A 22,500-nucleotide genomic window follows, 5' to 3' on the forward strand; every position below is an offset into this window, starting at 1 on the left:
ATTGCTTGGCTTCACTGCCTGGCCTGATTGATGATGCATGGCTTAACCGCCCTGGCCTGATGATGATGCTTGGCTTAACCGCCTGGCCTGATAATGAGTGCTTGCTTAACCGCCTGGCCTGATGATGATGCTTGGCTTAACCGCCTGGCCTGATGATGATGCTTGGCTTAACCGCCTGGCCTGATAATGATGCTTGGCTTAACCGCCTGGCCTGATGATGATGCTTGGCTTAACCGCCTGGCCTGATAATGATTGCTTGGCTTAACCGCCTGGCCTGATGATGATGCTTGGCTTAACCGCCTGGCCTGATGATGATGCTTGGCTTAACCGCCTGGCCTGATGATGATGCTTGGCTTAACCGCCTGGCCTGATAATGATTGCTTGGCTTCACTGCCTGGCCTGATGATGATGCTTGGCTTAACCGCCTGGCCTGATGATGATGCTTGGCTTAACCGCCTGGCCTGATGATGATGCTTGGCTTTAACTGCCTGGCCTGATGATGATGCTTGGCTTACAACCGCCTGGCCTGATGATGATGCTTGGCTTAAACCGCCTGGCCTGATCATGATTGCTTGGCTTAACCGCCTGGCCTGATGATGATGCTTGGCTTAACCGCCTGGCCTGATGATGATGCTTGGCTTAACCGCCTGGCCTGATGATGATGCTTGGCTTAACCGCCTGGCCTGATGATGATTGCTTGGCTTAACCGCCTGGCCTGATGATGATGCTTGGCTTAACCGCCTGGGCCTGATGATGATGTTTGGCTTAACCGCCTGGCCTGATGATGATGCTTGGGCTTAACCGCCTGGCCTGATAATGATTGCTTGGCTTAACCGCCGGCCTGATGATGATGCTTGGCTTAACCGCCTGGCCTGATGATGATGCTTGGCTCAACAGCCTGGCCTGATGATGATGCTTGGCTTCACTGCCTGGCCTGATGAGATGCTTGGCTTAACCGCCTGGCCTGATAATGATGCTTGGCTTAACTGCCTGGCCTGATAATGATGCTTGGCTTAACCTTGGCCTCATAAAGTAACTTGGCTTAACCGCCCGGCCTTATGAAGACGGCTTGGCTTCACCGCCTGGCCTGATAATGATGCTTGGCTTAACCGCCTGGCCTGATAATGATGCTTGGCTTAACTGCCTGGCCTGATAATGATGCTTGGCTAACCGCCTGGCCTGATAATGATGCTTGGCTTAACCGCCTGGCCTGATAATGATGCTTGGCTTCACCGCCTGGCCTGATAAGGACATTTTTAGATGGAAAAAGGGAGGGAAGGAGGGTCGTGGGAACCGAGCCTACATAAATGGAATTAGGCTAAACCCACCTGATGAGCCCTTTGGTATGGGCGAAACCCTCAGGTGCGTTACTTTGGTAGTATTAGTGGTAATAGTGTATATGAATGAAATCAATATATATATATATATATATATTATGCATATTTATATATACATTATATTTATTACGTGTATATATATATATAATATATATATAGTATATATATATTATGAATGTGTATATATATAATATATATATATTTATATATATATATATAATATTTATTATATATATATGATTATGTATATATACAAATATTATATATATATATATATATTATATATATGTATATATATATATATATATATGATATATAAATATACATACATAATATATAATATATATATATACATAATATATATATATATATTATAATGTAAGGGTATTGTTATAATTTTGTCATTTGTAATAACAAACTGATAAGGTTTGGAGATTCACAAGTTCTATCATAACTAATAAATTTTTCATGTAATAAATAGTTCTAAACAATGTTGTTCATTTTAAATTACAATCGAATCCAAAAAATTGCTTTTAAACAGTTATTTATATATAGAAGTTCCATATATTTTTCTGATAATCTATAGGTATTTAATAATGATACTATATGATCTTATTTTCCGTATGAATAAAAGACTTAAGTGTTAATTACAGTATAATTTATTTATTCATTCTCAAAATATCTTAGGAATTAATTCATCTTAAAAGATTTAGAAATGAAAACATCCTTCTACCGTTTGGAGAAGCGTCCAGAAATTTCGAACAGAAAACGAGATTCCTTATAGGAATTAATTAATTATCCCTTTAAAGATCATTTAATTCCTTTTCCTTCAATACCATTCAGTTTAATTTCATGTAATCCAAAACAACATATACTTTCATAATTAAAAAAAAGAAGTCTATGATTTGAAATAAATGATTCTAAATTATATTGTGGCAACTATCCGAATGGCAACACTCCCCAACACACAAACGCACACACAAAACATCCGCCTTTGCTTCATAGATCGTTGTTAAGTCTAGAATATTCCACCAAAGTCTGATTGATAGATGCAACTTGCGTTGCAATTTATGCAATAAAAACCGAATAATGTATAATCTTTTACTATAAAATATATCAATAATTTGTTTTTTATTGCACAGATTGCAACGCAAGTTGCATCTATCACTCAGACGTTGGCGGAATATTCTAGACTTAACAACGATCTATGAAGCAAAGGCGGATGGTGTTTGTGTGTGCTTTTGTGTGTTGGGGAGTGTTGCCATTCGGATAGTTGCCAACGATATAATTTTTAATTATTTAAATCAAATCTTAGACTTCTTTTTTTAATTATGAAAGTATATATTGTTTTGGATTGCATGAAATTAAATTGAATGGTAATGAAGGAAAAGGAATTAAATTATCTTCAGAGGGATAATTAATTAATTCCTTATAAGGAATCTCGTTTTCTGTTCTCTGTGTTCATTTTTAACTGAAGATTGTATTATTAAAGCGGAGAAGTCAAGCTCGACTCTTTGAGAACTGGCAGGTTTAATTTCGGCAAGAAAAATGTTTATATTACTGTAATACTAAGAAATAAAAAGAAATAAAATTTACATTAAATATACAGTAAATATATTATATAAAAGTATTTTAAATTATTTTAGGAATGATCTTCCGAATCGGGTAGTTGAATCAGTGGAACTTCAAAGTTCAAACTTACTGCAAATGTTTTTTTATGTTGAACAGGGCTGACATAAGTCTTTTTTATAATTTATAAATGAAATATCATTTTAAATGTTGTTAATGTTTTTGAAATATTTAATTTTAATTATCATTACTTCTTGTACCGTTTATTTATTTGATTGTTTCCTTTCCTACTGGCTTATTTTTCCTTGTTGGAGCCATTGGTCTTATAACAATTTGCTTTTCCAACTAGGGTTGTAGCTTAGCAAGTAATAAAAATAATAATAATAATAATAATAAATAATAATAATAAATAAATAAATAATTATGAAGCAAAATTCTGTTTTGAATAGAAATTTGAATATCTATAAAATCCGTTTCTTTAAAACATTGAAACTATAAAAACAGAAAATTCTCCGTCCGATAAAAGATCATAAAGACTTTTCTCAAAATCTCTCTCTCTCTCTCTCTCTCTCTCCTCTCTTCGTTCATTCCCTTTATATTCCAGACCTTTCTATGCCAATACTCTCACTCTCTCTCTCTCTCATCTCTCTCTCTCTCTTTATATTCCAGACCTTTCTATGCCAATACTCTCTCTCTCTCTCTCCTCTCTCTCTCTCTCATTCCCTTTATATTCCAGACCTTTCTATGCCAATACTCTCTCTCTCTCTCTCTCTCTCTCATTCCCCTTTATATTCCAGACCTTTCTATGCAATACTCTCTCTCTCTCTCTCTCTCTCTCTCTCTCTATTTCATTCCCTTTATATTCCAGACCCTTCTATGCCAATACTCTCTCTCTCTCTCTCTCTCTCTCTCTCTCATTCCCTTTATATTCCAGACCTTTCTATGCCAATACTCTCTCTCTCTCTCTCTCTCTCTCTCTCATTCCCTTTATATTCCAGACCTTTCTATGCCAATACTCTCTCTCTCTCTCTACTCTCTCTCTCTCTCTCTCATTCCCTTTATATTCCAGACCTTCTATGCCAATACTCTCTCTCTCTCTCTCTCTCTCTCTCTCTCTTTCTCTCCTCTCTCTCTCTCTCTCTCCTCTCATTCCCTTTATATTCCAGACCTTTCTATGCCAATACTCTCTCTCCTCTCTCTCTCTCTCTCTCTCATTCCCTTTATATTCCAGACCCTTCTATGCCAATACTCTCTCTCTCTCCTCTCTCTCTCTCTCTCTCTCATTCCCTTTATATTCCAGACCTTTCTATGCCAATACTCTCTCTCTCTCTCTCTCTCTCTCTCTCTCCTCTATTTCATTCCCTTTATATTCCAGACCCTTCTATGCCAATACTCTCTCTCTCTCTCTCTCATTCCCTTTATATTCCAGACCTTTTTATGCCAATATTCTCTCTCTCTCTCTCTCTCTCTCTCTCTCTCTCTCTCATTCCCTTTATATTCCAGACCTTTCTATGCCAATACTCTCTCTCTCTCTCTCTCTCTCTCTCTCTCTCTCTCTATTTCATTCCCTTTATATTCCAGACCCTTCTATTGCCAATACTCTCTCTCTCTCTCTCTCTCTCTCTCTCTCATTCCCTTTATATTCCAGACCTTTCTATGCCAATACTCTCTCCTCTCTCTCTCTCTCTCTCTCTCTCTCTCATTCCCTTTATATTCCAGACCTTTCTATGCCAATACTCTCTCCTCTCTCTCTCTCTCCTCTCTCTCTCTCTCTCTATTTCATTCCCTTTATATTCCAGACCCTTCTATGCCAATACTCTCTCTCTCTCTCTCATTCCCTTTATATTCCAGACCTTTTTATGCCAATATTCTCTCTCTCTCTCTCTCTCTCTCTCTCTCTCTCTCTCATTCCCTTTATATTCCAGACCTTTTTATGCCAATATTCTCTCTCTCTCTCTCTCTCTCTCTCTCTCTCCTCTCATTCCCTTTATATTCCAGACCTTTCTATGCCAATACTCTCTCTCTCTCTCTCTCTCTCCTCTCTCTCATTCCTTTATATTCCAGACCTTTTTATGCCAATATTCTCTCTCTCTCTCTCTCTCTCTCTCTCTCTCATTCCCTTTATATTCCAGACCTTTTTATGCCAATATTCTCTCTCTCTCTCTCTCTCTCTCTCTCTTCTCATTCCCTTTATATTCCAGACCTTTTTATGCCAATATTCTCTCTCTCTCTCTCTCTCTCTCTCATTCCCTTTATATCCCAGACCTTTCTATGCCAATACTCTCTCTCTCTCTCTCTCTCTCTCTCTCTCTCTCTATTTCATTCCTTTATATTCCAGACCTTCTATGCCAATACTCTCTCTCTCTCTCTCTCTCTCTCTCTCTCTCTTCATTCCCTTTATATTCCAGACCTTTCTATGCCAATACTCTCTCTCTCTCTCTCTCTCTCTCTCTCTCTCTCCCATTTCATTCCCTTTATATTCCAGACCCTTCTATGCCAATACTCTCTCTCTCTCTCTCTCTCTCCTCTCTCTCTCTCTCTCTCCATTTCATTCCCTTTAATTCCAGACCCTTCTATGCCAATACTCTCTCTCTCTCTCTCTTCTCTCTCTCTCTCTCTCTCATTCCCTTTATATTCCAGACCCTTTCTATGCCAATACTCTCTCTCTCTCTCTCTCTCTCTCTCTCTCTCTCTCCTATTTCATTCCCTTTATATTCACCAGACCCTTCTATGCCAATACTCTCTCTCTCTCTCTCATTCCCTTTATATTCAGACCTTTTTATGCCAATATTCTCTCTCTCTCTCTCTCTCTCTCTCTCTCTCTCTCTCATTCCCTTTATATTCCAGACCTTTTTATGCAATATTCTCTCTCTCTCTCTCTCTCTCTCTCTCTCTCTCATTCCCTTTATATTCCAGACCTTTCTATGCCAATACTCTCTCTCTCTCTCTCTCTCTCTCTCTCTCATTCCCTTTATATTCCAGACCTTTTTATGCCAATATTCTCTCTCTCTCTCTCTCTCTCTCTCTCTCATTCCCTTTATATTCCAGACCTTTCTATGCCAATACTCTCTCTCTCTCTCTCTCTCTCTCTCTCTCTCTCTCTCTCATTCCCTTTATATTCCAGACCTTTTTATGCCAATATTCTCTCTCTCTCACTCTCTCTCTCTCTCTCTCATTCCCTTTATATTCCAGACCTTTCTATGCAATACTCTCTCTCTCTCTCTCTCTCTCTCTCTCTCTCTCTATTTCATTCCCTTATATTCCAGACCCTTCTATGCCAATACTCTCTCTCTCTCTCTCTCTCTCTCTCATTCCCTTTATATTCCAGACCTTTCTATGCCAATACTCTCTCTCTCTCTCTCTCTCTCTCTCTCTCTCTCTATATTTCATTCCCTTTATATTCCAGACCCTTCTATGCCAATACTCTCTCTCTCTCTCTCTCTCTCTCTCTCTCTCTCATTCCCTTTATATTCCAGACCTTTCTATGCCAATACTCTCTCTCTCTCTCTCTCTCTATTTCATTCCCTTTATATTCCAGACCCTTCTATACCAATACTCTCTCTCTCTCTCTCTCTCTCTCTCTCTCTCTCATTCCCTTTATATTCCAGACCTTTCTATGCCAATACTCTCTCTCTCTCTCTCTCTCTCTCTCTCTCTCTCTCTATTTCATTCCCTTTATATTCCAGACCCTCTATACCAATACTCTCTCTCTCTCTCTCTCTCATTCCCTTTATATACCAGACCTTTTTATGCCAATATTCTCTCTCTCTCTCTCTCTCTCCTCTCTCTCTCTCTCTCTCATCTCCCTTTATATCCAGACCTTTTTATGCCAATATTCTCTCTCTCTCTCTCTCTCTCTCTCTCTCTCTCTCTCTACCCCAGAACCTTCTCTACTTCCGCCTAAGCGTAGTTGCCAAGTAGGAATATCCTTGTAATTTGAGTATTACATTATCTGTTCAATTATGTCAATACTTTCGCTAAATGGTAATAACCTATACTTGAGAATAGACTATAGAATAATCCTAATTTATAATGATGAATAAAATTATTATTTTTTTTTGTTTCTGCCTTCCAACGCTAAGAGAAGAGAGACAGAGAATCTTCCAGAGAAATCTGACAGTTATTGTAGGCCTACACTCTAATCACTGCCTACCCCGGCTTCATTGTACCTAAATGAATAAGATTTCATCATATATACGTGTATATACCATTTAAATACATATATATTTACACATGGTATATATACATAAATATATCTACGTATACTATATATATTCCGTGGCTATAATACCTATACATCATGGTTGAGATGCCTAGACCGTGCATATACATATACATATTGATTGATTAAACCGAGTAGGCCTAATTGCAACACCACAAAATTCATTCTATGAAAATCATTTTCATTTTGAACATAGATTGATATTGGTTTTCTAATTTATAAATTGTAGGCTTTTGTCTGTTTTAATATATATATATATATATATATATATTTATATATATATATATATATATATATACATATATATATATATATACATTATATATATATGTATATATATTCAGTATATATATATATATATATAGATATTATATATAAATTTATATATATATACATATAATATATATATATATATATACACATATATATAAATTTACATACATACATATACCAAAGGCACTTCCCCCCAATTTTGGGGGGTAGCCGACATCAACAAGAAACAAAACAAAAAAGGGACCTCTACTCTCTACGTTCCTCCAGCCTAACCAGGGACTCAGCCGAGTTCAGCTGGTACTGCTAGGGTGCCACAGCCCAACCTCCCACATTTCCACCACAGATGAAGCTTCATACTGCTGAGTCCCCTACTGCTGCTACCTCCGCGGTCATCTAAGGCACCGGAGGAAGCAGCAGGCCTACCGGAACTGCGTCACAATCGCTCGCCATTCATTCCTATTTCGAGCACGCTCTCTTGCCTCTCTCACATCTATCCTCCTATCACCCAGAGCTTTCTTCACACCATCCATCCACCCAAACCTTGGCCTTCCTCTTGTACTTCTCCCCATCAACTCTTGCATTCATCACCTTCTTTAGCAGACAGCCATTTTCCATTCTCTCAACATGGCCAAACCACCTCAACACATTCATATCCACTCTAGCCGCTAACTCATTTCTTACACCCGTTCTCACCCTCACCACTTCGTTCCTAACCCTATCAACTCGAGATACACCAGCCATACTCCTCAGACACTTCATCTCAAACACATTCAATTTCTGTCTCTCCATCACTTTCATTCCCACAACTCCGATCCATACATCACAGTTGGTACAAATCACTTTCTCATATAGAACTCTCTTTACATTCATGCCCAACCCTCTATTTTTTACTACTCCCTTAACTGCCCCCAACACTTTGCAACCTTCATTCACTCCTCTGACGTACATCTGCTTCCACTCCACCATTTGCTGCAACAACAGACCCCAAGTACTTAAACTGATCCACCTCCTCAAGTAACTCTCCATTCAACATGACATTCAACCTTGCACCACCTTCCCTTCTCGTACATCTCATAACCTTACTCTTACCCACATTAACTCTCAACTTCCTTCTCTCACACACCCTTCCAAATTCTGTCACTAGTCGGTCAAATTCTGTCACTAGTCGGTCAAGCTTCTCTTCTGTGTCTGCTACCAGTACAGTATCATCCGCAAACAACAACTGATTTACCTCCCATTCATGATCATTCTCGCCTACCAGTTTTAATCCTCGTCCAAGCACTCGAGCATTCACCTCTCTCACCACTCCATCAACATACAAGTTAAACAACAACGGCGACATCACACATCCCTTCTCAGCCCCACTCTCACCGGAAACCAATCGCTCACTTCATTTCCTATTCTAACACATGCTTTACTACCTTTGTAGAAACTTTTCACTGCTTGCAACAACCTTCCACCAACTCCATATAACCTCATCACATTCCACATTGCTTCCCTATCAACTCTGTTAAATGTTGGTTTGTTTGTCCTATGAAAACGCACCCAACGTTCGTTTACGCTGGTAAGTGTAGTGTTTGTCCAATGTGAACGCACCCAGGTTTGTTGACATTATCGAAATAGTTGATTTATTGAAAAAATATGTTTATTGAAAGGTTGATATGTTATTATGATTGGGTCATTACAATTATAAAGAGTAATCCATGTGAATTGTGATTATATTGTGAAAACTGTATTAATTTCCCGAGTGGATGGGAGCCGGGACTTCCCCTCTCCCGTTTTCGTCACATATTTGTATTTTTTTTACCTTTGGGGAAGCTTTAAAGAGAATAAAAGGGAGAAATTTATAATTTGCTGGTAAATGGATTTGTCTTGTCTGTATCACAATGTTATCTATTTTTTTATGTGAGTTTTCTACAAAAAGGACCATGGGACCTGCGTGCTCCCCCAAGCTGTTGTTTGAATCTGTAGTAGAGGGCAGAGAGGAAATAAAGAGAAAACGGAGAAGGTCGTTTCCTTTCTCCCGTAGTTTATTTTTGAGTTTTACGAGAAAACTGAGGAGGCTATGCCTCAAACTGAGGGGCTTATGGCCCACATTCAACATGGTGCCCAGACCCGGGAATCAGATGAGAGCGAGGCTGAATTTACTGGATTCCCCAACGACATAAATCAACTTAGGAGAGCAGTGCTACAGAGAGAGAAGGCAACAATATGGCTGCGTTGTGCCTCAGAAGATTTGACCAGAGCCATGGCCGGTAATCCGACCTGGCATGAAATTACAAGTCTCGTAAAAGACTACGATAATAAGAAGGCCGACTGGGAAGAAATAATTCAGCGAGACCAGAATTCTATAGAGGATGTTGACGAGCTCCAGAGAAGAATACTTGAAGACCACCATTTTCTTCAAGAGGTAAGAAAAATCCGTACTGAAGCAGCAGCTACCTTAGAGAGGCTGGGCAAGGACAGAAACTTGGTTGCTAATAGGTCCAGTGAAGATATTAATTCAGGCAGTGAAGTCGGTAATGAGGGTTTTAGTGTGCAATTGCCTAAACTCCAGCTAGTGAAATTTGGCGGGAAAATAACAGAGTGGCGGCCATTTTGGGACCAATTTATGGCACTTGTGGACGATCAGCCTATGCCTCTTGTTTCCAAATTTATGTATCTTCAATCTGTTTTAGAGGGTGAGGCTAGGGGTGTACTACAGGGCCTCACCCAAACAACAGCTAATTACAAGATAGCCTGTGAGTTGTTAGAAGAAAGGTATGGCGATCCAGAAAACATTATATCAGCTCACCTTCAAGCCCTAATGCAACTTAGCTCATCTAGGAGCGCAAGGACTGAAATTCACACGTCCTCTTTGCGGAAATTACAGGATGAGTTAGTAGGCCATGTGCGCAGTTTGGAGGCCCTTGGAGTTGGAGGTGAACAGTACGGGCGGATCTTGGTGCCTATGATCCTTGCTCTGTTACCTCATGACATAAGGTTGGACTGGTCGCGTAGTGGACGGAAAAGAGGAGATCTCGACGGATTACTGAAGTTCTTGCAACGAGAAGTGGAAGGCAGAGAGAGGGCAGAGGCTATCAAGAGACTAAGCCTTGGAAAATCCGAGGAACCCAGTGTAGAACGACGGACTAAAAAGCACACTCCCAGTTCAGCCTCTGCCTTCAAACTTCATCAGAAGAAAGTGGTTCGAAGACGTTTTGCGCATTCTGTGGAAAGCTGCATCCCAGTGAAAGGTGTTTAGGTATAACTAAGCTCCCCCTTGCAGAAAGAGAAGAAGCCGTGCGTAATCGGCGTTTGTGTTTTAAGTGTTTATCTAAAAGCCATTATGCCAAGGCCTGTTGGGCTAAGTGTTCAAAGTGCAAGACTGGGAATCACAACTCCCTTGTATGTCGGAGATCTGAAACGAAACCCTCCGTAACAGCTAGTGAAAATAACCCTGTAGTAGAGGGAGTGCAAGAGGGGTCAAATTCTGTGACCCATGTGGGGGTAGCACCTTGTGAGGTGAAAAACAAGGTTAATTCCAGGTGTTGTGTATTGCAGACGGCCCAAGTCAGGGTAGTAGGCCATCAGGGTATCACATTTGCTACTGTAATGTTTGATACAGGGTCAGATAGGTCTTACATTTCAAGGGAACTGGTCAAACGGGTCAAGCCTAAGTGGCTGACTTCTGAGTATTTATCATTTTCTGCCTTTGGTGGAGGGAAAGCCTCTAAGGCAGATTTGTGTAGTATTTATGAAATAATGAGTGTAGGGGCAAATGATCACAAATATAGTTTTAAGGTTGCTGAGATTGATGTAATTTGTCCTCCGTTATCTAGGTCCAAAGTGGACCCTAAGTGTTTAGAACCTTTTTCTCACCTTAAGTTGATCGATGAGTATGGATCCCATCGAAATTTACATATTGATATGTTGATAGGCCTTGATTTATATTGGAAGATGATGATCCCCAACCAGGTTATGTATAATGAAGGGCTTGTGGCCCAGGAGACAATTTTTGGTTGGATTTTGTCCGGATCCTTTAATAGGTCTGAAGGTAATATTGGTGTAAGTGTACAATTGTTAGCAATTGAGAATGTACAAGAGTGTAGTTTGAGTCAATTTTGGGATCTAGAGTCTGTTGGCATAAAACCCAACGAACTACATTCTGAGGAGATGAACCCTGACCCAGTCTTGGTTCAATTTGAGAATTTGGTAAGTTTTTAAAGATGGTCGCTATGAAGTGGCCCTACCATGGAAATCTGAGCATATGAAATTAGATTTGATTAATAATGAACATCATGCTTTGAGAAGATTGGAAGGTCTCTATAATAGGTTAGGTAAAAACCCCTGTCTGCAGGAACAATATATTAAGGTGTTTAATGAGTATGAAAAGGAGGGTATTATTGAAGAAATCCCTTCCCATCAACGGGAAGGTGGGTATCCTATATTTTATTTGCCTCATCGGCCTGTGGTACGGGAAGGGAGCCTAACCACCAAGGTGAGGCCTGTTTTTGATGGATCTGCACGTGGCAGTAATGGGAGTATCTCTGAATGATTGTTTAGAAAGTGGTCCTTCACTCAACCCTGATTTAGTTGAGGTGTTGTTAAGATTTAGAAGGTGGAGGGTGGCCTTAACAGCTGATATTACAAAGGCTTTTCTTCAAATAAAGGTAAGAAGGGAGGACCGTGATGTTCATAGGTTTTTGTTGAAAGAGGGGAACAATGTTAAACATTTCAGATTTATAAGAATGCCCTTTGGTAATAAGAGTAGTCCATTTTTATTAAATGCCACCTTAAAATTTCATTTAAAGAAATACCCTCTCACAGAGGTGGTTTCTGAACTGTATGAGAATCTATATGTAGATGATTGGCTATCTGGGGCTGATAGTCCCGCAGAAGCAAGTTTAAGATTTGAAGAAGCCTATGGTATCCTGCAGGAGGCTGGTATGTCATTGTCAAAGTGTACTTCTAATTGTAAGACTTTAACTATAACTGAAGGTTCTAGTGAAGAGAGTGTCAAGGTTCTAGGCCTCCACTGGGTATCCTCCCCTGACTGTTTTACCTTTAAGGTTGAGAACCTGGACCCCTTTGGAGATATTGTTTGTACCAAAAGAAATGTGCTAAGCCTCATAGCTCGGTGTTTTGATCCCTTGGGGCTCATATGTCCGTTTGTTATGCATGCAAAAATACTGTTTCAAGAAATCTGGAGATTAGGTTTAGATTGGGATGAGCTATTACCCGAGGCTATGCAAGGCAGAGTTAAATTATGGGTTGTAGGATTTTCTGTGCTTGAGTCATTTAGAGTAGATCGGTACTTGTTTTCTGAGTCACCCTTTAAGGAAATTCCTAATGTTCAATTCCATGCATTTAGTGATGCTTCAGAAAAGGGTTATGGTGCTTGTGTTTATGTGAGAGTGCCTGAGGGGGATAAATTCAAGGTATCGCTGGTTGTTGCAAGAGGCAAGGTAGCCCCTATAAAAAAGGGTTTCCCTTCCTAGGCTTGAATTACTCGGAGCCCTGTTATGTGCTAGACTTGTTGTGTTTGTGACGTCCGCCTTGCAGCTGGGTAAAGAGGTTTCTGTTCAATGTTGGACGGATTCCACAGTAGCCCTAGCTTGGATAAAGGGGGACCCCAATAGATGGAAAACCTTTGTGGCTAACAGGGTTGTTGAGATTCAACATTTGACACCTCCTTCATGTTGGCAGCATTGTCCAGGCAAGGACAACCCAGCGGATCTTGTATCTCGAGGTGTTTTTGCTGAGCAGCTTTTGCAGTCTGATATTTGGCTGAAGGGTCCTCCTTGGCTCTGTTCCTCCCCGCTCCCTCATCAGGAAGGCAGGGGGGCGGACATTCCTTCAGAAGAGATATGTGATACTGACACAGTTTGTGTTGCAGTTGAAAATGAGCCGCCCTTATTTGAATTCACCCGATGGAGTTCCTTTACAAAGGCCCTTAATGTAGTAGGTTGGGTACTGAGATTTGTTGGGAATTGCAGACCTTCGTCCCGCAAATTAAGTGGACCTTTAACCTATGGAGAATTGACGAAGGCTAAGGTACAACTGCTGTACTTTGTGCAACGAGAGGCCTTTGCAAAGGAAGTAAATGCTCTGAGTAGATCTCTCCCCCTCCCAAGGGGTTCTTCCTTGATTAAACTTGATCCTTACCTAGATGAGGATGGGCTACTGAGAATAAAAGGGCGCTTAGAGGATGCAGACTTGAGTTTTGAGAGTAAGCACCCTATAATAATTCCTGGTACCCACATTGCTTTACTGTTAGTTCGTTTCCAGCATAGGTTGCTCAAGCATGCTGGTGTTGCTACACTTGTATCCACGTTACGAAACAGTTACTGGATCATTCGCCTTCGTCAGATTGCAAAGAAGGTTTGTCGAGAATGTGTGGCTTGTCGGCGTTGTGATGCCTCGGCTTGTTCCCAGCCTGTGGGGCCACTTCCCGAGTTGAGAGTTAAGTCGGCTCCTCCATTCACGGTTACAGGTCTGGATTTTGCTGGTCCTTTATTTTGTATTGATTTTCCATCCAAGAAATTGTATATACTTCTTTTTACCTGTGCTGTCATTCGAGCTGTTCATTTAGAGCTCACCGAGTCTCTTTCGGTTGTTGATTGTAATTTGGCCATTAGACGGTTTGTAGCTAGACGGGGTGTTCCAACAGTGTTCTACTCTGACAATGCTAGAACCTTTGTGAGTGTCTCCAACCTGTTAAGAGAACATTATGGCTCGTTGACGCCCCAATGGAAGTTTATTGTACCTAATGCTCCTTGGTGGGGAGGCTGGTGGGAACGCCTCATTAGATCTGTGAAAGTTGCACTGAGGAAAACATTGGGCACTAATTCTTTGTCCAAGAGTGAATTAGAGACTACACTTCATGAGGTGGAAGCTTGTATTAATTCTAGACCCTTGACATTTGTAGGTGAGGAACCTGATATCGCAAATCCTCTTACCCCTTCCCATTTCCTAATTGGCCGTTCTGCAGGTTTTCAGTTAGAGTTAGTAGATGATCCAGACTGTGGTGTATCCTCAAAGGATTTGTGTGTAAGAGAAGCTGTGCGTCTGGGTCAGTTAGACAAATTTTGGAGAATATGGCAGACTGAGTATCTTAGAAACCTGCCTTGTATGGTGAAGGGGTTCAAGCCAAATTGTAACCTTAAAGAGGGTTCTGTTGTACTAGTAAAGGATGAACGGGTGCCAAGGTTAAGGTGGCCTCTTGGAGTTATTACTAAGTTGTATCCTGGAAAAGATGGGGTTGTTAGAAGTGTTGAGGTTTAAAACCAAACGTGGATTTATATCCAGACCTGTGCAAAATTTGTATAATCTAGAAATAACAGATTTGAAGGGTGAAATGGGTAGTAATTCCCAGGAGGAGAGACTTGAGAATCTTAGACAGGAGCCTGTAGAATCACCCTTAGTGTCTAATGTTGGTAAGTCCCGAAAGGGAAGACCTATTAAGGTTCCTATTAAACTTGACTTGTAGATTAAGGTAATAAGATAGCCTTGGAAGGCTCTGATGATGATAGGAGTGTTGAGACACTCCTATGGTGGGGAGGATGTTAAATGTTGGTTTGTTGTCCTATGAAAACGCACCCAACGTTCGTTTACGCTGGTAAGTGTAGTGTTTGTCCAATGAGAACGCACCCAGGTTTGTTGACATTATCGAAATAGTTGATTTATTGAAAAATATGTTTATTTGAAAGGTTGATATGTTATTATGATTGGGTCATTACAATTATAAAGAGTAATCCATGTGAATTGTGATTATATTGTGAAAACTGTATTAATTTCCCGAGTGGATGGGAGCCGGGACTTCCCCTCTCCCGTTTTCGTCACATATTTGTATTTTTTTTACCTTTGGGGAAGCTTTAAAGAGAATAAAAGGGAGAAATTTATAATTTGCTGGTTAAATGGATTTGTCTTGTCTGTATCACAATGTTATCTATTTTTTTATGTGAAGTTTTCTACAAAAAGGAACCATGGGACCTGCGTGCTCCCCCAAGCTGTTGTTTGAATCTGTAGTAGAGGGCAGAGAGGAAATAAAGAGAAAACGGAGAAGGTCGTTTCCTTTCTCCCGTAGTTTATTTTTGAGTTTTACGAGAAAACTGAGGAGGCTATGCCTCAAACTGAGGGGCTTATGGCCCACATTCAACAAACTCTATCATATGCTTTCTCCAGATCCATAAACGCAACATACGCCTCCTTACCTTTTGCTAAATATTTCTCGCATATCTGCCTAACTGTAAAAATCTGATTCATACAACCCCTACCTCTTCTAAAACCACCCTGTACTTCCAAGATTGCATTCTCTGTTTTATCCTTAATCCTATTAATCAGTACTCTACCATACACTTTTCCAACTGCACTCAACAAACTAATACCTCTTGAATTACAACACTCATGCACATCTCCCTTACCCTTATATAGTGGTACAATACATGCACAGACCCAATCTACTGGTACCATTGACAACACAAAACACACATTAAACAATCTCACCAACCATTCAAGTACAGTCACACCCCCTTCCTTCAACATCTCAGCTTTCACACCATCCATACCAGATGCTTTTCCTACTCTCGTTTCATCTAGTGCTCTCCTCACTTCCTCTATTGTAATCTCTCTCTCATTCTCATCTCCCATCACTGGCACCTCAACACCTGGAACAGCAATTATATCTGCCTCCCTCTCATCCTCAACATTCAGCAAACTTTCAAAATATTCCGCCCACCTTATCCTTGCCTCCTCTCCTTTTAACAACCTTCCATTTCCATCTTTCACTGTCTCTTCAATTCTTGCGCCGGCCTTCCTTACTCTCTTCACTTCTTTCCAAAACTTCTTCTTATTCTCTTCATATGACTGACCCAGTCCCTGACCCTACCTCAGGTCAGCTGCTCTCTTTGCCTCACGTACCTTGCGCTTTATATATATATAATTTATATATACATATATATATACTGAATATATATATATATATATATATATATATATATATATATATATACATACATATAAACATATATATAAAATACTTATTGTTGATATCAAATTAACAAATTATTTACCCTGAGCTTTATATAAAATCTTGAAATATCAAACAACATTTAGTTAACATATATTATTTTACCACTGAAAAAATTAACAAATATAACATCAAATTTGAGTTATCAACCTATCATGATTCCTTCAAAATAAATAATTTATTAAATAGCTACAAAATGCATACTTGAATCTATATTACTCATAGACTCATGAATCTCATGACTCACAATACTCACACAAGAGACATCGAGAAATTTCTCCAACACTAAACATTATTTCGAATATTTATTCATTATTCAATTTAAAATCTATTCAGTTAATTTCTATACGAAATATTTACCTCAATAAGATTTCATGCAATATTTAAAGACATTTTATTGGATGTGACTAAGTCTGCAATGTTGATATTGCAATAAATTAAGATGAATTAAATATGTTGTTGGCAACTTTCCCGAGTGGCAACGTTGCAACTCGCTATCTTCCATAACGGAAAAGTCTAGAAATCTTTTGATATTTAAGTATACTTTGTAGGCTGCGTGTTTTTATACTTTATATATAAAATATCTATTTTGATGTTACTGTTTTTTAAATATTTAATTTTAATTGTCAATCATTTCTCATATAGTTTATTTTCTTTCCTTACTGGGCTATTTTTCCCTGGTGGAGCCCTTGGGCTTATAGCATCTTGCTTTTCCTACTAGGTTTGTAGCTTAGCTAATAATAATAATAATAATAATAATAATAATAATAATAATAATAATAATAACATCAACAACAACAACAACAACAATAATAATAATAATAACAATAATAATAATAAAATTATACCAAATATTCTTTAAATGTAACTTTTTTTCAATTACATTTAATATCAAACGTTTAATTTTACTATCTCTGGCCGGAAAATTTTTATTCCATAAGAAAAAAAAATATTTTATTATAATTAATTCAATATAAATCAACATATTTTTAGCTCTTTATGCTTAAATATAAAATTATTTAACTATACATGAAAAAAAAAAATGTTTTACTCAAGAAATTTCTTAATAATTTATCATATATTATTTAAGTGACAAATAATTCAATATGAAAAGCATTGAGTTTTATATTATTAATCAATAAAAAAAGTATTCACGAGTCAATATATTTGTAATTAAAGAAAAAAAACATTTAGATGAATATGAAATTGTGAATAAATGTTAATTATATAATTTATTCAAATAAATATATTATGATGTATATACGATATTATGAATTGTCAATATTGTAAATGTATATTTCTTAAAATAAAAAAATATTTTACGGAATTTCTCTCTTCTCTCTCTCTCTCTCCTCTCTCTCTCTCTCTCTCTCTCTCTCTCTCTCCTCTCTCTCTCTCTCTCTCTCTCTAAATAATAATAGCAATAATATCAATAGTTGTAATTATTGTAAATGTATATTTCTTGATGAAATGTTTAGCGGAAATAAGCTCTCTCTCTCTCTCTCTCTCTCTCTCTCTCTCTCTCTCTCTCTCTCTCTCTCTCTCTCTCTCTCTCTCTCTCCAGAATCTTCCCCGAGTTGACGTAAGCGCAGTTGCCAGACAGAGCCAGATAGAAATAGCTCAATATTGATATATCCTTTTTCCTGTTTTCGTTCTTAAATTTATTATTTGTTAACATACGCTGAAGCAAGTAAAATATATATCCTTTCATTAGCCAAATTAAAAAGATACTTAATTAAGATAAAAAGTTTATCCATATCGTGTATTGATCATATTTTGAAATATTCCAATTTTGATAAAAAGCAATCCGAATTATGATTCCTTAAATTATATTTCAATTTCGTTCCAAATGGGTTCAAATGAAATGGATGATAAAATTGATAAATTAACATAGAAGATAATGTTAATTCTCGAGTAAAGTAAAATTCCACAACGAACATCGTGGCATCAGCCTAGACTCATCTCGAACGTTCGAAGCGAAAGACCGCGGTGCATATAAACGTCGGATCTCAGACGTTTGCCACAGTCGCAACTCAGCAAGCAGAGAGACAAGAAGTTCGCAATACGAGAATAAAGCGTTTTCAACGTTCACGCTTAAGATATATCATTCAAAGACTATACCAGTATATATATTTATCTTCTTAGAAAAGTTATTGTTACTTGTTTAAGAAACGATTATAATGGCAGCTCCAGCGATCGGAATTGACCTGGGAACCACCTACTCTTGCGTGGGCGTGTTCGAAAACGGCAAGGTGGAGATCATCGCCAACGACCAAGGAAACCGAACGACTCCTTCGTACGTCGCCTTCACCGACACAGAGAGACTCATTGGAGACGCAGCCAAGAATCAGGCGGCCATTAACCCCTGCAACACCATCTTCGACGCCAAGAGACTCATTGGCAGGAAGTTCGAAGATGCCACCGTCCAGAGTGACATGAAACATTGGCCCTTCAGAGTGAGCAGCGAAGGTGGCAAGCCAAAGATCCACGCCGAATTCAAGGGCGAGACCAAGTCCTTCAATCCGGAGGAGATCTCTTCCATGGTGCTGATGAAGATGAAGGAAACTGCAGAGGCCTACTTGGGTAAGAAGGTGTCGGACGCCGTCATCACAGTGCCAGCCTACTTCAATGATTCTCAGAGACAGGCCACTAAAGATGCAGGCACAATTGCAGGCTTGAATGTCCTACGAATTATCAATGAACCTACAGCAGCAGCCATTGCCTATGGATTGGACAAGAAAGCAGCGAGTGGCAGAGAACGTAATGTCCTGATCTTTGATCTTGGTGGTGGCACCTTTGATGTGTCGATCCTGAACATCGACGATGGAGTTTTTGAGGTGAAATCGACAGCAGGAGACACCCACCTGGGAGGGGAGGACTTCGACAACCGCCTGGTCAATCACTTCCTACAGGAATTCCAAAGAAAGTACAAGAAGGACATCAGTGGAAACAAGAGGTCGATCAGACGTCTGCGCACAGCCTGTGAGAGGGCCAAGCGCACTTTGTCTTCTTCCGCTCAAGCAAACGTAGAAATTGACTCTCTCTACGAAGGCATCGACTTCTACACCTCCATAACTCGTGCCAGGTTCGAAGAACTGTGTTCTGACCTCTTCCGCAACACCCTTGCCCCTGTGGAGAAAGCCCTAAGAGATGCCAAGCTCGACAAGGGCAGCATCGACGACATTGTGCTGGTTGGGGGGTCAACCCGTATCCCAAAGGTGCAGAAACTGTTGCAGGAGTTTTTCAATGGGAAGGATCTGAACAAATCCATCAATCCTGACGAGGCAGTGGCTTATGGTGCAGCCGTACAGGGAGCCATCCTTCGAGGAGATCAGTCAGACGCCGTCAAGGACCTCCTCCTTCTGGACGTGGCTCCTCTCTCTCTGGGCATAGAAACTGCCGGCGGGGTCATGACCTCTCTGATCAAGAGGAACACCACCATCCCAACCAAACAGACGCAGGTCTTCACCACCTACTCTGACAACCAGCCAGCTGTGACCATCCAGGTCTACGAGGGAGAACGCGCCATGACCAGAGACAACAACCTTCTGGGCAAGTTTGACCTGACTGGCATCCCCCCCAGCTCCCAGGGGCGTGCCCCAGATCGAAGTCACCTTCGACGTCGACGCCAACGGCATCCTGAATGTGTCTGCAGTGGACAAGTCCTCAGGAAAGTCCAACAAGATCACAATCACCAACGACAAAGGCCGTCTCAGCAAGGAGGACATCGACCGCATGGTGCAGGAGGCCGAGAAGTACGCAGCCGAAGATGCCAAGCAGAAGGAGAGGATTGATGCCAAGAATCAGTTGGAATCGCTGTGTCTCAACGTCAAGAACAGCTTGAGTGAGGAAGCTGTGTCCAGCAAGATCAACGACCAGGAGAAGAGCAGCGTGAAGCAGCTGATCGAGGAGACGCTGACCTGGATTGACCGCAATCAGCTGGCCGAGAAGGAGGAGTTCCAGGAGAAGATGAAGAGGCTGGAAGAGGCCTGGAGGCCCATCGCTGCCAAGATCTACGCCGGAGGGGCACAGGGCCAGGGACCCACTTTTAGGGCAAACAACAACAACAACAACAAGCAATACAGTAGTGCAGGAGGAGGGCCCACTGTTGAAGAAGTGGACTAAATTCATCATTTTCAAGATTATTTATATTTAGATAATTTTATTTCATCTTTTTCATTCATTCCATGTGTTTTTCATCAAATGTAAATAGATATCATCAATAGCTATATTTTCATAATTTATTTCATACCTAAAACACATTCCTGTTTCAAATGTATCATGTTTACATAATCGAACGAAGTTGTATATTTCTGATAAATAAAAATATAAAAAATATATTCATGTATTTTTATCCTTTCAAAAGGCAAGGTATTTTATCTTTTTGTAGTTGATTTAAAATGTATCATAAGAAATGAGAATAATTTCAATTGTTTAGTTGGTGGTAAATATAAAAATGATCAAGATAAGCTGCAATGATAGAACAGTTAAAATATTCTTAAATTGAAATCATTATCCCAAATGAATATGGAACAATATTAATAAAAAAAATTAATATGGTTAAGAAAGTGTTGAAAATATGTCACTGGTCCCTGATATATTACTGGTAAATCTCTGTCTCTTAAGAACGTAAGCAGTTATATAGGAAAATTTAAGAATCTTAGAGTTACAAAAAAAAAAAAATGTATCATAAGAAATAAGAACAATTTATAGTGTCTAGTTGGTGGTAAATATAAAAATGATCATGAAAATCTGCTAAGATAGAACATAGTTAAAATATTCTCAAACTGAAATCATTATCCCAATTCAATACGGAAAAAGATTTATAAAAATATTAATATAGTTAAGAAAAGTGTTGAAAATATGTCAATGGTCCCTGATATATTACTGGTAAATCTCTGTCTTGAGAACGTAAGCAATTATAAAAGAAAATTTAAGACTCTTGGAGTTACAAAACAAAAAAAAAAGAATTAGGATATAGATGGAAGAGAAATGTATATGGTAAAATGGTATAAGAAATATATTCAAAAAAAGCCTTTTCACATCTTATTCGCTCACTGTATAAACATTACGAGGAACGACGAATGTACTTATCAAAATAGATGAAATATATTTATCATCAACATTTCTTTGGAGGAAATAAAACTATATACTTAGATAATAGTCACATTTTGAACAAAATCGGAAAACAATATTCTATTCTCTCTCTCTCTCTCTCTCTCTCTCTCTCTCTCTCTCTCTCTCTCTCTCTCTCTCTCTCTCTCTGGCTACTTTCCTCTTAAGGGTAATGGTAGAAGAGACTCTTTAGCTATGGTAAACAGCTTTTCTAGGATAGGGACACTCCAAAATCAAACCACTGTTCTCTAGTCTTGGGTAGTGCCATAGCCTCTGTACTATAGTCTTCCACTGTCTTGGGTTAGAGTTCTCTTACTTGAGTGTACACTCCGGCACATTATTCTATCTCCTTTCTCTTTCTCTTGTTTCGTTAAAGTTTTTTATGGTTTATATTTATATTTTAATGTTAGTCACGGTTCTTGAAATATTTAATTTTCCCTTGTTTCCTTTCCTCACTGGGCTATTTTCCCTGTTGAAGCCCTGAGCTTGTAGCATCCTGCTATTCCAACTAATGTTGTAGCTTAGAAAGTAATAATAATAATAATAATAATAATAAAATAACAAATAAATAATAATAATAATAATAATAATAATAATAATAATAATAATAATAATAAAATAACAAATAAATAATAATAATAATAATAATAATAAAATAACAAATAAATAATAATAATAATAATAATAATAAAGTAATAACAATTAATAATAATAATAATAATAATAATGGGTCCCTAGAGAGCGCAAAAGGAGCAGGGGAAGGAAGAGAAGACGATGTATTGACGAACTAAGAAAACTAACGGGTATAGACTGGCATAGAAAAAACCATAAATACCCGAGAGTGGAAGGTCATGTCTGAGGCCTTTGTCCTGCAGTGGACCAGTTACGGCTGATGATGATAATATTGACTAGTATAGACAGACCATAAACAGTCTAGTCTAAGTCTCAATCATGTTGGCCAGTCCAGGGGTCCA

The 22,500-nt window shown here is 39.0% G+C and overlaps 1 long non-coding RNA gene and 1 pseudogene across 1 annotated transcript in view; one reads left to right on the top strand and one right to left on the bottom strand.

Annotated features, from left to right (window-relative positions):
- The window catches only part of LOC137623756 (uncharacterized), a 135,121-nt gene that overhangs the window by 105,299 nt on the left and 7,322 nt on the right, over nt 1-22,500 (bottom strand). The window lies entirely within an intron of this gene.
- Nucleotides 18,426-20,687, top strand: LOC137623754 (heat shock-related 70 kDa protein 2-like; annotated as a pseudogene).

The sequence above is a fragment of the Palaemon carinicauda genome, chromosome 30 (genome assembly GCF_036898095.1).
Source record: "Palaemon carinicauda isolate YSFRI2023 chromosome 30, ASM3689809v2, whole genome shotgun sequence".
NCBI lineage: Eukaryota > Metazoa > Arthropoda > Malacostraca > Decapoda > Palaemonidae > Palaemon > Palaemon carinicauda.